Source organism: Euleptes europaea, chromosome 12, assembly GCF_029931775.1.
Source record: "Euleptes europaea isolate rEulEur1 chromosome 12, rEulEur1.hap1, whole genome shotgun sequence".
Classification (NCBI taxonomy): Eukaryota; Metazoa; Chordata; class Lepidosauria; order Squamata; family Sphaerodactylidae; genus Euleptes; species Euleptes europaea.
Genome location: NC_079323.1, coordinates 20,003,176 through 20,019,496, shown reverse-complemented (window position 1 = coordinate 20,019,496; position 16,321 = coordinate 20,003,176).

Here is a 16,321-nt window from a genome sequence, read left to right as displayed (position 1 = left end):
AGGGACTAAAGCCGGTAGAGGAATGAGGCGCATTGTTGTACGCATATTCGGCAAATGGCAGCAGGTCGACCCAGTCGTCCTGGTGGAAATTTACATAGCAACGCAAATAACATTCTACCACCGCGTTTACTCGTTCAGTTTGACCATCCGTTTGGGGGTGATAGGCGGAAGAAAGGCCCTGTTCCTCCACCCCCATTAGCTTTAGGAAGGCTCGCCAAAATTTGGCAACAAACTGGACCCCCCGGTCGGAGAGGACCTTCCTCGGGATCGAGTGTAGCCTGAGGACGTGCGTGACGAACAGTTTAGCCAAGCCCTGGGCTGAAGGAAGACCTGCACATGGAATGAAATGGACCTGTTTGGAAAAGAGGTCCGTGATTACCCAGAGAACCGTCTTTCCCCGACTTGGAGGTAGGTCGGTGATAAAATCCATGGCGATGACTTCCCAGGGACGGGAGGGGTTCTCAAGCGGTTTGAGAAGCCCTGGGGGTTTTCCCATCCGTCTTTTAGCTGTGGCGCAAGTAGGGCAGCTGCGCACATACAGCTCTACATCGGATCTCATACCGGGCCACCAAAACTGCCTCCGTACCAGGTGAAGAGTCTTTATGAAACCAAAATGACCCGCCAACCTGGCACCATGTACAAGTCCCAATACCTCTTTACGAAGGGAGGATGGGACATATAGTTTTCCCCCTTGCACCCACCAGGTGTTGGATCGTTCCAATCCAGTGGGGAGGAGATGGTGCTCCTCCTCCTGTAAGGAGGCGTCCCGGAGCCGCTGTTGGAAGGCTTCCGGGATGCCTTTGAGTGTAGGGGGGGCTTCTGGTTGTTGGGCTTGGGACCGGGTAGTGACGGCTAAACTAGGAACCTCCCCTCGCTGCTCGGGAGTGAATAGGGAGTCGACTGGGCGATCGAAATCGTTGCGATACTGGGGAAGTCGTGACAAAGCGTCGGCTAGGGCATTCTCTTTGCCAGGGACATGCTTGAGGGTGAACCGGAATTTTGCGAAGAATTGGGCCCACCGAATTTGTTTGGCGTTGAGCTTTCTAGCTCCTTTGAGAGCCTCGAGATTCTTGTGATCGGTACACACTTCAAACGGCAGCTCGGCACCTTCTAAAAAGTGCCTCCATATGGTGAGGGCATGTTTGACCGCCGCCGCCTCCTTCTCCCAAATAGCCCAGTTGATTTCGGACTGGGAAAACTTCTTGGAGAAGTAGGCGCATGGTCTCAACCGCCCCCCTTCATCCCTCTGCAATAGGGCCCCGCCCATGGCTACATCCGAGGCATCCACTTGCACCACAAAAGGCTTGGTGCAATCCGGATGAGCCAAAACGGGTTCGGATGAAAAAAGCAGCTTTAAACGTTCAAAAGCTTGCTGGCACTGGGGGGACCATTGCAAACGGGCTGAGGGAAGCGCGGCGCTAGCCCCCTTGTCCTTGGTACGCAACAGGGCAGTGAGGGGAAGCGCAACTTGGGCAAAGTTGGGAATGAAGTTGCGGTAAAAGTTAGCGAATCCCAAAAACTGCTGAAGCTGGCGGCGGGTAGTGGGGGGTTCCCAATCTCGCACCGCCTGGACCTTTGCGGGGTCCATTTCTAACCCTTGGTGGGAAATCACGTACCCAAGAAATGTAATGGAAGGTTGGTGGAACTCACATTTGGACACCTTAGCATACAGTTTGTGCTCCCGCAGCCGCTGGAGCACTTCTCGCACTAGGCGCACATGTTCTTCCATGGTTTCAGAGTAAATGAGGATGTCATCGAGAAATACCACCACCCCCCGAAACAGCAAATCATGTAAAACCTCATTAATTAATTGCATAAACACACTGGGAGCCCCCGAAAGTCCGAAAGGCATGACTAGGTATTCAAACATTCCAAAACAGCTGGAAAAGGCTGTTTTGGGTTCGTCTCCTTCTTTAATGCGAATGCGGTGGTATGCTTCCACTAAGTCCAGTTTGGTGAAGATTCGGCCCTCCTTTAATTGTGCTAGAAGGTCGGGAATAAGAGGGAGAGGGTAAGCGTTAGACTGGGTGACGGCGTTGAGCCTACGAAAGTCAATGCACAGTCTTAAATCTCCCGTCTTTTTCTTCACAAAGAAGGCTGGGGCCGAATAAGGAGCCTTGGAAGGGCGTATGAAACCCCTCGCCAAGTTGGCATCCAGATAGTCCCGTAACACCGCCTTTTCACTAGGGCTCATGGGGTAGACCTTCCCTTTAGACAGTTTGCCTTCCCCCACTATCTCGATGGCGCAGTCCGTTTCCCTGTGGGGGGGTAGTTCGTCACATTCCCTAACATCAAAGACGTCCGCAAACTGCGAGTATTCAATGGGTAGTTGAGGAGGAACGGTGGATGGGGGGGGACCCCACCACAGCGGCGGCCGGAGACCGGACAACCCGTTCCTTGTCATGTAACCTACAGGGGTTTTCGGGAAACGAGAGCACCCGTTCAACCCAGTCGATGGATGGGTTGTGTCCCCGTAGCCAGTTCATCCCTAACACCACAGGGGTTACTATAGGGGCGATGGTAAAATACAAGCGTTCCCAATGTTCCCCCACGGACATAATCACGGCTGCAGTTCTGTGGGTCACCGGGCCCCGTTTAAAATCACTCCCGTCCATTTGGGAAAAGCGGAGGGGTCCCGGAAGCCGCTTGCGCCGGACTCCCAGTTTCTTGGCAGTGTCCTCACTAATCATGGTGCGGGCACACCCCGAGTCAACCAAAGCGGGGAATTCTAAACTGGGACCCCCTTTTGGTAGGGAAAGGTGGACACGCACATATACATTGTCCTCTTGGGCGCTTACCATCGGTGGAGCTCCTTGCACAACAACAGGGGCGGTCTGCTGTGGAGCCCCCTCTACAGCAGACCGACGGCGTTTTTTGCCGGCTGTTCCCACTCCTCCTCCTCGCTGGAAGAGGGGGAAGGAGTGGTGGCGGTCGGGGACCCGTCCGAATCAAAAGTAGTACTTGTAATCCGGGACCCCGTCGGGCCAGTAGAAGTGGAGACCCCGTCCTGGGGGCGCGCATGGAGAGCGGAGGGTGCGCCGGAACGTCGGCCCGGTGGTCCGCTCCTGCGGCGGGGCTGGTCCTCGGCAGCCGCCTTCTGTGGTTCGGCAGGGGCTTGGCGTGGGGGGTTGGGACGGCCCGAACGAGAGGGGCATTGCGACGCAAAGTGTCCCTTACCTCCGCAGGTCAGGCAGACACCGGTCTCAAAACGCTTGCGGCGTTCAGCGGCCGAGGGACCCCCACTGCCCCCCAGTCGGAAGTCTCGGCCCCGGTCGCTCCGGGGTCTCGGGTCTCGTCCAATGCGTTGTTTGGACAAGGTCAGAAGTTGTTTGCGATTCTCGATGTCGGCAGCGTGGCGAACCCAACCTTCCACATCCGGGGGGTTCCCTTGCATAAAGGCCCAATGTTGGAGGTCCGGGTTGAGGCCCTCCCTGAAACACTGCACCAAAGTGGCCTCACTCCAGTCCAGGATTCGGCTGGCCAGTGACTGGAACTCACTTGCATACTGCGCCACCGACTTGGTCCCTTGGCGCAGTTGCATCAGGGAGGCTTTAGCCCGCTCACCCAGAGTCGGGTCCTCAAAGCGGTTTCGGAGTGCTACCATAAACTCGTCCAGGGTTCGCAGCACCGGCGAGCGGAGTTCGTACTGCAACACCATCCAGGCGGCCGCCTCCCCTTGCAGTAAGGAAGCCACGTACTGCACCCGGGACTCCTCGGAAGTGAAGGTTCGGCCCTGTTCTCGCATAAAAATGTCCACTTGGACCATGAAAAAGGTCAACTGGTCCCCTGAACCGTCATACGTGACTTTCAGGTCCCGACGGGACGGGAGGTTAGGAGGCGCGGGAGGGGCTGCCGGTGCCCCATCCGGGAGATTGCCGGCGGGCGGTTGCACTTTCAGTGCGTCAAGGGCCGCTGCCATCTCACCCATCACACGCTGCATGGTCTCCATCTGCTCCTGCATAGCTTGGCGATCCTCCTGCCACTGCTTGCGTTCTTCCTCCATCAGGGCCTCCTTGCGTGCCGGGTCCCCTTCGAGTCCCGTGCTGGGGAAGGCTAATCGGCGATCCTTCGCCGCAGTTCGGGAGAGAGACCAACCTTTGGGGGAGTCCAGCCAATTGTTGAAAAGCCCTCGGGGACGTCCGTCCCGGCCTTGGTCGGGGATGGGATCCCTAGGTTTCTTTGGCTTGGCACCCTCCTCCTTGGGGTCCGGTTTCTCCGGCACCACCGGTTCCGTCGGTGCCACAGGGGTAGTAGGGGTGTTTTCCTCGTCGCCTTGCATTCTGTCCCAAAAAGTACAGCAGCAGTCCGAGAGGCAAGGACTTGCAACTTAATGTGAGAGATCCCCTCTCTCTGAGTTTGCTTCTCCAAATCAAATGTTCAGACGATGGTAAAGAAACAAAGGATTTATTGAAGACATCAGGAGATGAGACAGGCACAGGTAGAAAGTTGCAAGTGAGGGGCTATTCGGGTTTACAGAATATATTGACTCCAGGGCACTGGGGCACTGGGGTTCACACTTATTGTTATGGGAAGTTACAAGCTTGGCATAATACAAAACATCAGACGAGTCCCAGGAAGTCTGGTGAAGCTATCACACTTCCAAGGCCGCATCGGCCTGAGGGAGTACTGACAGGAAGAACAGCGGGGGGTAAGATACTAGGGGCAATCAGGCCTGGCGCCTGAGACCAGAAGGTGTGAACTGCTTTTACGAGTTCACTGATAACAAAGCAGGTGATGGGAAGCAGAGACACATAGACAGAGACCCTCACACTATTTACCTAGCAGTCCGATTGGTTTGGTATAATTTATCACTGTATCTGACCTGGATAGCCCCAGGCTAGCCTGATCTTGACAGATCTTAGAAGCTAAGCAGGGTCGGCCATTTGGATGGGCAGCCTCCAAGGAACGCCAGAGTCATGGCATGGAGGCTGGCAATGGCAAACCACCTCCAAACGTCTCTTACCTTGAAAACCCCACCAGGGGTTGTCATAAGTCAGCTCTGACTTGATGGCACACACACACAAAATTAAACTGTCTGGGGCCCTTGTGGGTAATGAATACTGTACAATGCAGAAAATGTACGAATCTCTACCTACTCAGGAGAATCTGTGGGTGCACTATATAAAACTACATAAATGATATATAACTATATATAACCATATAACTATTTAAATTAACCAGGTTAATTAACCAGGTGCTTGCCAGGTCTCCATACTTGGGGAAGTGGCCATTCCTGCAGTGGCAGCAGTAGAAGTAGCACGTCACTCCTGGCTAGGGTTGCCAGGTCCCTCTTCGCCACCGGTGGGAGGTTTTTGGGGCGGAGCCTGAGGAGGGCGGGGTTTGGGGAAGGGAGGGACTTCAATGCCATGGAGTCCAATGGCCAAAGCGGCCATTTTCTCTGGGTGAACTGATCTCTATCGGCTGGAGATTAGTTGTAATAGCAGGAGATCTGCAGCTAGTACCTGGAGGAGTGGGGAATCAAACCCGGTTCTCCAGATCAGAGTCTACCGCTCCAAACCACCGCTCTTAACCACTACAATGATGCTGCCACGCTGACACCTGGCCCTGGCATCCCATCCTTCCCACATCACATTCAGAATGTCTGAACAGGCCTTCCATAAATTGAGTTATTGCACCCAATTCATACCATACTAGATCATACCATTCCAGTATGGTGTATTGATTTGATTGTGACCAGAGATACCCAGATTCAAATCCTTGCTCAGCCATGAAGCTCACCAAATAACTTGGGGCCAGTTAGCTCTTGGCCTACCTGGTAGTCCACCTCTCCCATCCACCCTTCCAGAGCATTGCCTGACGTGCTGATATTTGTCCAGGTTTTCACCTGGATGTGATGTTGACTTGTAGTGTGATGTTATTTCTACCCTTTGTACCACTTTCAAAGCTCCCAGAGGTGCCAAGCAACTGCCTGGCAACCCTAACTACCTCACAGGCAACCCTAACTACCTCACAGGGTTATTATAGAATCCCATGTATGCTACTTTGAACTCCTTGAATGATAAGCTTGATAAAAATGTGATACTGTATCATACCATACCATACCACACTACCTCACATCATGAATCATAGAATCATAGAGTTGGAAGGGACCACCAGAGTCATCTAGTCCAACCCCCTGCACAATGCAGGAAATTTCGAATCACCTCCCCCCACACACACCCCAGTGACCCATACTTCATGCCCAGAAGATGGCCAAGGTGCCCTCCCTCTCATGAGCTGCCTAAGGTCATAGAATCAGCATTGCTGACAGATGGCCATCTAGCCTCTGCTTAAAAACCTCCAGGGAAGAAGAGCTTACCACTTCCTGAGGAAGCCTGTTCCACTGAGGAACCGCTCTAACTATTAGAAAATTCTTCCTAATGTCTAGACGGAAACTCTTTTGATTTAATTTCAACCCGTTGGTTCTGGTCCGACCTTCTGGAGCAACAGAAGGGCCAATACATCACATTCAAAAACACAATTTGTGCATACAGTCTGTTAGGAGTGGATAATATAAAAGAGCAGGTGTCAGCTGAAAGCAAAAGGGCTTTATTTAGTAATATTGAGTATGTTGTAGAAAGATCTGGAGATAATGATGGCTGGGCCTTTGGTAATACTCACTTTCTTTCAGAAAACGGATTGATGGCTAATATAAAAGACTACATTGACATGAGCTACTGCCAAGCACATAATGGTTTTCATTTGTTTCTGCCCTGACAACATTGCCAGTATACAGGTCATTACAATTTGCTTGTAAAAAAATCTTAGGCAAAACAAAATCAAATTCTAATGTATTCAACCTTTCATATTATACATTCAGAATGTCCTTTGATCGCCGGTGTAGAATGAGCAGAGAGAGAAATTACATACCATGAAATGTTATCTACCATCAGCTAATTTTGATCTTACACCAAGTAATTCCCCCTTGTATGCCATCTGGACATGTGAATATCGAGGGCTTTATGCAAAAATAAGGAGTACAGACTTATTTCTATATCACTCAGATCCTTTTCAACTGCTAATGCGCGGAGGGGATTTCATTTGAACACATAGACCTTGCTTAGCATATGGTGCATAGCTCACAATAGAAAATACTTTCCAGCTGTTGAATTTTCATGTATTGTAATTGCATGTCTAAATGATTTAAATATGGGGCTCACAAACTTCCTTCTGGAGATGAAAATCTTTAATAGATTCTGGGAGTATGTATGTATGCATGTGTGTGTGTGTGTATGATTAAAAAAAACACTTTTATTTTGCTTATCCCATATTCATAGAGTAATTCTAGAATACAAATAAGGCCTTTAACTTCTGTCTGTGAAATCAGTTCTGATAACACGATGCTTACTGCAATTTACTTTGGTTTACAGGTGGAGTGGAGGGCACAGCATTTATCAGATTTAGATGTATCAGGATGCTTTGATGCGTTCTCATCCTGAAGCAATCCCCCCCCCCCCCCGCAAAAATTAGTGTCTGAGAAATTTAATGCTCGGAAGAGCTTACCCAAGCAATGTACCTTGGAAAGAACATATGGGCGAAATTCTGTGGTTGGTGTTCTAAGGGTGTGTAAAATAAATTTATGTCACTGTGACACTGAATTATGGGAATTAGCAGAAGTACAAGCAGTATCCCTCAAGAAAGAAGAACCTTTTCCTCACCCAAACTGTCCATCACTATCTGGGGTAAGTAAAGAGAAATGATTCCAGTACGATGAAATACTAAACATTTTACATAGACAGTCAAGCACAGGTGAGAAGCCAGAGAAGGTTAACTGTATGAGAGGAAATTTAGAAAGTAAGGTGAACTTCACACACTGGTGGGTGACATTTTCCAATTTGTGCTATTTAATATTAATGATCTAAAACACGAAGAATACATAGATAGATACTTTATTCAGGAACTGTCCATAAAGCCCACAGGCTGTTGGACTTTATCATTACAGGTAATAATACACTAACTAGGGTTGCCAGGTCCCTCTTTGCCACCGGCGGAAGATTTTTGAGGCGGAGCCTGAAGGGGGTGGGGTTTGGGGAGGGGAGGGACTTCAATGCCATAGAGTCCAATTGCCAAAGCGGCCATTTTTCTCCAGGTGATCTGATCTCTATCGGCTGGAGATCAATTGCATTAGCAGGAGATCTCCTGCTACTACCTGGCAGTTGGCAACCCTAACACTAACCCAGCAGGAACACGGGCAGCCCAACCCTGAAGAGGGGGTGGGGGCAGATCCTTGGTGGCCAGGAGCAGCACAGCTGCAATGCCTCATCAGAAGCTTACTGGCCGCCGCAAAGGAAAAAAAGTTTTTTAAAAAAAACAAAAATGGAGGAAATGGGGAAAATCTACCATTGCTTCCAACGAGGCTGTGCCACCCAAAAAGGTGGCACAGCACCGCCGCAGCACAAGGGGGTGTTCCCGGGTTGCAAGGGGTAAGGAATCTGCCTAACGACAGCTCCTCCCCCAGGAACACCCTGGGAATGACCCCTCATGCCGGTGTGGGTTTTCCCTTCTGGGAAAGCCCTGTCGGTGCAGCTGTGGGGTTTGGCAGTGCCCAGGGACCGGCATGTTTGCACCCACGCTGGCATAGGTGCCACCTCATGATAAGATGGTACCTACGCCGGCGCGGGGTCACCCCGGCTCCTAAGGAGCTTTGCCCCCCCTTCAGGAATGGGCTCTAAGGCAACTAAAATAAGCCGTATTAAGTGCTTCTCATATAAATAAGTGGGAATAAAACATATAAAGCAAACAAGTATTAGATTAAAGTATGTTTTAAAAAATGTTTATAGCTTTAAAAATGTTTATAACTAAAATTCAAGGTAGCAAACTAACCAAGAGACATCAGACCCTTCCCATGAATTTTCAAAGCTGCTGAAATATATTGAGCAGCAGCTTCTGTGACCCTATGATCATTACCCACAAGAAAATCTATATAAGCTGATACTCAAACCACCTCTGCTTTTCACTGGCCTTGAAAACTTCTTGCTGGGGTTGCCACAAGTCATCTGCAACTTGACAGCACTTTACATACACAGAGCTGAGAATGGAGCACAGAGCAGATTAAGCCCAGGTGGTGACGGATTGCCCTACATACCATCCTACATAAGGAAATGCTGGGGATTTTATGTATTTATTTTAGTTATCTATACACCACTTTTCTCCCAAGTGGGGATCCAAAGTGGTTGACTACGTCATTCTCCTCGCCTCCATTTTATTTTCATAACAAACCTACATGTTGGGCTAGGGAGAGAAAGTGACTGGCTCAAGATCACACAGTGAGCTTCCATGGCAGAAAGGGGATGTAAACCTAGGTCTCCTGGATCTTTGTTGGACGCTCTAGCCAAGACGATCTCCATTTTCTTTATGTCAGCTGATGCTTTATTCAAAAGGTTTTGTGCCGTGATGAGTTTTCTCCAACATTCATGCTTCCATGACATCTTTAGATTGGTCTGTAGAAAAGTGAAGCCAAATCTACACCCATCATGCCTCATCTCTGAACACCCAGCAAATTTGGTATCATGACACAGTCTCATAACAGCTCTTCCAGGCAGAGGAGCATTGGAACTAGGGCTGTCGATTCGGTTCGTCCTGAACCGAAAAACAGCCGAATTTCCCCTGATTCGGCTGTTTTCAGTTCAGATGGAACCGAACTGAAAAAAGGTGGGAAAACGATGCCCCGAATTCAGCAAATTCGGGGCATCGCCAAATAAATTCGGCAGGTTAGGCATTCCCGCCTTTTTTCAGTCCCCCCCGTGCCCCTTCAGGGGGCTTCCCTGAAGCCGGGCGGGGGGCGCTTTAAACAGATCTGTGCCTCCCAGCTGGAAGGCACAGATCTGTTTAAAGAGACCCCCTTGCGCCTTCATGAAAGCCCCATGAAGGCCTGCGGGGGGGGGCAAATTTCCCCCCGAACTCCAGATCTCGCACCGAATTTCGCGGATCCGAAGCGGGGGAGTTCGGACTTTGGCACATCCCGAATTTAAATGGGCCGAATTTTGCCGAAGTCAAACTTTACCGATTTTTTCCCCAACAGCCCTAATTGGAACACAATAATGGGCCCAGCACTCTTACTTGGATGGTGTCATAGTTGCTGTAGTGGTTTTTGACCTCCATCTTGATTGACATCTTGATTCCATATTCTGGGCATGGAGCAGGGGGGTCATGGGGTGTGGGGGGGTAGTTGTGAATTTCCTACATTGTGCAAGGGGTTGGACTAGATGACCCTGGTGGTCCCTTCCAACTCTATGATTCTATGTTTCTATGACACAAGAACCCCCTAGGATCAGGTTGCCAGTCACTTATACTGAAAGGCGCTATTAAGGAATTGCATAGCATTATTATTTATTTATTTTATTATAGCCCTGGCAAATTCTAGGATTACAGGGAACAGAGATAACTGGAGAGTCATTTTCCTTGGAATGATGGATTTTTCTCAAAACCTGTTTGTGCATGATTTGAGTGAATAAGTGCCCTGCAGCAGAGAGAACAATTACTTTTGACACTTTGTAGCGTGAATAATACTCTCATTGGAATACATTTTTTTTTTATTCTGGAAATGTGCCTAGCAAATGACCCATTAAAAAAAGTTGAGTTCATGCAGGATATTTAGTGAAACAATACTTCTTACTGTTGGAGAGATATTTTCAGATAAGCAGGGTGAGGGGAACAAGAAGTTTAATTATTGCACTACAAGTCAGTGGCAAATCTGTAGAAAAACTATCACTATCCATAATGGAAACCATTATGAACTCTCATTCTCAGAAGATTTTATTAAGAAGAGCATTGGGCAAATTAGATGGAACTTTTTTGTAATACTTTTTTATTATGCATAGAAGTTTTAGATTACTTTGATATGATAATTCTATTAATCTTGACACTCACTTTGTGTGTGTTAAGTGCCGTCAAGTCGCTTCCGACTCATGGCGACCCTATGAATGAAAGTCCTCCAAAATGTCCTATCTTTAGGAAGTTTAGGAAGTTGCTATTCGCAAGGACTTTTGACCTTGATAAAAATTGGAGCTTTTTGATTAAACGCTCAAAGGTCCATCGTTCTGCTATTCTTTAGAAGCAACCACGCCAGGTGGTTCAGATGGCATGTGCAAGAACTGTCTTGTTTGGATTACATATGCCCCAGGGTCAGCATGGGCAAGCCTTGTATTGTGTAGAACAAACTGACACGTGACAGTATAGGTGCTACTTTTACACCTGCATAGTTTCCTATATTATATCATATTTAGGGTTGCCAACCTCCAGGTGCTAGCTGGAGATCTCCTGCTATTACAACTGATCTCCAGCTGATAGAGATCAGTTCACTTGGAGAAAATGGCCGCTTTGGCAATTGGACTCTATGACATTGAAGTCCCTCCCCTCCCAAACCCCACCCTCATCAGGCTGTGCCTCAAAAAACCTCCCACCGGTTGCAAAGAGGAACCTGGCAACCATAATCATGTTGGCTCATACTTGGAACTTACTGTTTTTTACTGGATCAACCTACAGTTACCAGACAGCAGGTGAGAGCACATTAAGGATTTAAAATCTATACTGGGGTCCCCAACGTGGTCCCATGGTGCCCACCAACACCTATTCTTGTCCCCTGGATGACACCTTTTCTGGTGCCTGCCAAGTGTTTTTAGGAAGTGGGTGGAGCCAGGTAGGGCTTTTGCCCAGCACGGGTTCTGATTGACTATTGGATAAACTCTTGTCAAGGATGCTCTAGGCTGATCCTGCATTAAGCAGAGGGTTGAACTCGATGGCCTGTTAAGCTGTAGCGATTATTTTGTGGCTGGCTCCGCCTCCTGTTGCAGTCATTATCTGGCAGCCATTTTGTTGCTGCGCCCATATGGTTGCCAGGTCCCTCTTCGCTATTGGCGGGAGATTTTTGGGGTGGAGCCTGAGTAGGGTGGGGTTTGGGAGGGGAGGAACTTAAATGCCATAGAATCCAATTGCCAAAGTTGCCATTTTCTCCAGGTGAACTGATCTCTTATCGGCTGGAGATCAGTTGTAATAGCAGGAGATCTTCTGCTATTACCTGGAGGTTGGCAACCCTATGCGCCTACCATGCTGTGTCAGAATCCCAAATGTGCCCACAGGCTCAAAAAAGGTTGGGGTCCCTTGATCTATGCTATAATGTACATGCCCTGACCTGGTTAGCCCAGGCTAACCTTATCTTATCAGATCTCATTCCTGGTGAGTACTTGGATAGGAGACCCCCAAGGAAGCCCAGGGTGGCTACACAGAGGCAGGCACCTCTGAATGAATCTTCCCTTGAAACCCTATGGGGTCTCCATAAGCTGGCTGTGACTTGACTGCAAAAAAGAAAAGAAAAAAAAGTATGTGCTGCTATTGCACCTGCTGGCGCATGCTCAGAACTTACTGGATCAAACTACAGATCCCTGGTGGTAGTTTGAGAATGCACAAAAATGCCAGTTAATAGAAAGAAACAAACAAGTTTGATAGAATCAGCCAGGTGGGCAAATGGGCATGGCTGGAACACTCTCCTCAAGCCATGTGACTTCCCACCCCTGCAGAACTGAGACAACCAAGGAAAGCCCCTGTTATGTAGACTAGTGTCTTAGTATTCTGTCTGATGTACTGGGGGGAGGAATGAGGAGAAGGGTCATGACATATCAGTGGCAAAATAGGCATGCGCACCTACAAAATATGTTTGATCCAGACTTAAAATATTGAGTCACTCTGGAAGGCATCCATTGGTGGCTCCTGCCCCTGTAGTCATTTAGAAATCTTACACAAAGTGTTCGTGCAGAGTTTCAGAGGGTAGCCGTGTTGGTCAGGAGTAGAACTGCTAGATTCGAGTCCAGTATCATCTTAGAGACCAACAAGACATATCTGATGAAGGAGCTTTGACTCTTGAAAACTCTTACCCCCAAAATCTTGTTGGTCTCTAAAGTATACTGGACTAGAATTGAGCTGTTTGTGCAAAGTGTTTGAAATAACAGTAATGGTTATTATTGAAATAACAGGGTTTTTTCCAACTTGCTGAAATCTCTGTTGTACGAAAATAAATTCATTTAAGGATGGTAGCAAATTGCACAAATTCTGACTTACTGAACATATACACTAATTAAACAAAATATTCCTATTGTACTTACGCCTCCAGGTAAATATTAAATAGGTTGCTTTGCTGTGGCTGTTTAATAGTCTATGATAATTTGCTGTAGATGAGAGGAAAGTCCAACTGTTCATCTTGGTTTTCCTATATTCCATGCAGAGATTTCAATGATGCACTTTGGTGTGTTAATGCTACAGAGGGATTTATGGGCATAATTCTTATTGATTCTAATGGGAGATAATGTTCATGCATAAATCCTGTATGAATCCAGAAGAGGGTACATCTGCTGACAGATGCCAGTCTTAACAACCACTGAGGGACTTCGTCCTCCTGTTTTAATAAAGGTTACATCTCCAAAGCATTGCATTATGACACTGTGTGTCATATGAAAAGGTCTCAGCTAAGCAATACAAAACTGCAGAGGAGGGAAGCCAAATTCTGCCAGGGAGTTGTTTAACAATCTCAAGAACATCAGAAGGGATGAATAAATATTGAATTCCACATCCCACCCATAACTGATGTTGCTGTCTTGACATCTCAGTGATGGTAACCTTCATAAAATAAATCTAATGTCTGTATGTTACTTGCAACATCTGTATCTTGGCCTTTCGCCGAGGAGCTCATGGAATTATATATGAGGTAATCCCATCCCCCCCCCTTCAAATCAGCTCTCCTAGGTAGATTAGCTGTCTGAAAGATTGTGACCGGCCCAAAATCACTAAGCAAATTTCATGGCCGAGTGGGGATTTGGATCTTAATCTCTCCAGTCTAAGACTATGACCGCTCTGCCATATTTGATGACAACCATTTAGCTAAACATCCAGATAGGGCCTCAGATTTCAGATGTGCCATCGGCTTTACCATGAAAGTCTGTGTGTCAAAAACTATTTCCAGGGTTTGCCACAGTGTCATGTTTCCTTTGTGAAATCCTTCTCTGGCATATATTAACAGAATTTCACCAAACCTTCACTCTGCTTCCACTTTTCAGTCCTGCCTATCCTTCAGTTCTTGTAGGTTATCCGGGTTGTGTCACCGTTGTCTTGGTATTTTCTTTCCTGATGTTTCTCCAGCAGCTGTGGCAGGCATCTTCAGAGGAGTAACACTGAAGGACAGTGTCTCTCAGTGTCGAGTGTGTAGGAAGAGTAATATATATAGTCAGAAGGGGGTTGAGTTCTGTTCAAACTCAACCCCCTTCTGACTATATATATTACTCTTCCTACACACTTGACACTGAGAGACACTGTCCTTCAGTGTTACTCCTCTGAAGATGCCTGCCACAGCTGCTGGAGAAACATCAGGAAAGAAAATACTAAGACCACGGTCACACAACCCGGATAACCTACAAGAACTGATGAACTCTGACCGTGAAAGCCTTCGACAATATTCTGCCTATCCTTGTTGATTCAAAATAGGGGAGCAGAAGACGATTGTGACAAGCCATCTTCTTCATTAAAGCTAGAAATGGCAACAGAATCAAAAGTTTGGGTTTATTTGTTTGAATTATTGATAGTGCCTTCTAGCCACTGAAAATTTATGCATTTTATTTAAGCTATACTTATCTTTTATATAACAGTGTCCATTGAATGAAGCATGTAGGAAATAAGACCAAGTATAAATTTACAGTTTGGGCCGGTGGGTTCTTCTTTCTTGCCTGCAAATCAGAATGATGTTGCCCCCAGCTGAAACAAACTTCTGAACCATTGCCACCAATAACTATTGCAGGGAACTATCTGATGCCCCTTCAGACAAATAGTCCATCTAGCCTAGTTACGGATCAAGATTTATTTATTTAAAAATCTGCCTTTCCATCCTGTCACATCCCCAAAACAGATTACAGATTTAAGAACTATAATCATCTATACCAGAGGTTCCCAAACAGTGCTCCAAGGAGCACTTGTTGCTCCGCGAAACATCTCCTAGTGCTCCACGAAGAGAGTGGAAATAAAAATACTACTGTCATTCAGTTTAGTGTGTAGGTGCTAGGTGTAAATTAGTGCTCCGAGATGAATTTCTCTCCTGAAAAGTGCTCCATGACTCGAAAAGTTTGGGATACACTGATCTATACAATACAGCTTTAAACAACAAAGAGTTAACATTCAGCGGTAAAGCCAATAGACCCCAGTATATTAAAACATTATATGTTAAAATGTTAGCCAGCACCATAAACCACAAATGGCAGCTCCCTAATTTAGCTACAGAAAACAGTCTACATTTTAAAGACCTTTAGAAAAAGTCCATCTTCAGTAGGAAATGAAAGGCTAGTAGAGATGGCATCACATGAACATTACAAAGCCACAGCGCTGCTGTTGAGAAAACCCCATCCCTTCAGGATTTTATCTTTTTAGACTTGCCAATTTGAACAAATCATAGCTGGTGCTTTATAAGTGACAATTCCCTCATTTTTCTGGACAAACACCAGAGGGCAATGTACGTCTTCCTCTGCTCAGCAAGATCATTAACAACAATTAATTGCATGAGTTCCCAGCAGTCACTCCAACCCAGTAAGGGGGGTTCCTATGTGGAAGTAGGTGTTCACATGGGAAGCTGATGTGAATGAAGGTGTACATCTGCACCCATCTGTAGTTGAGGATAGGGAAGTACATCCACATTAGTGTTGCCAAGCTCCAGGTACTAGCTGGAGATCTGCTACTACAACTGATCTCCAGCCGATAGAGATCAGTTCACCTGGAGAAAATGGCTGCTTTGGCAATTGGACTCTATGGTTTTGAAGTCCTTCCCCTCCCCAAACCCCGCCCTTTTCAGGCTCTGCCCCAAAAACCTCCTGCTGGTGACAAAGAGGGACCTGGCAACCCTATTCCACTTTCCAGGCCACTAGCTGTTGAATGCATAGTAGAGCTGGTTTAGACCACTTGCCTGGCACCTACTCTACATATTCAGTTTCTAGGAGAAGGCATTTTTATTTTTTCCAGACTTTTGACAGTATATAAAGTTTGGACTGTGGTTCTATTGCCCTCATTTTCTGTGGCTGTTTTTATTTGGTTAAAAATGTTCAAGTTGAAATTTGAATGGTTTTTATGCTGTGACAATTGCATTTTTGCTTTCATTGTATTTCTCAGGACTGATTGGGAATTTCCTTGAGACATTTTTAGTTGGTAGGCCTGATCTCAAGTAAACAAATAATGGGTTGCATCCAAAGACTCTCTTCCACTGTCTTCCACAGACGGACAAGACTTCCTCAAACAGGTGTATCTGGGGAAGGCCTTCCCTGTCAAACTTATCAGAGGGGAGTCCTTAGATCCAACT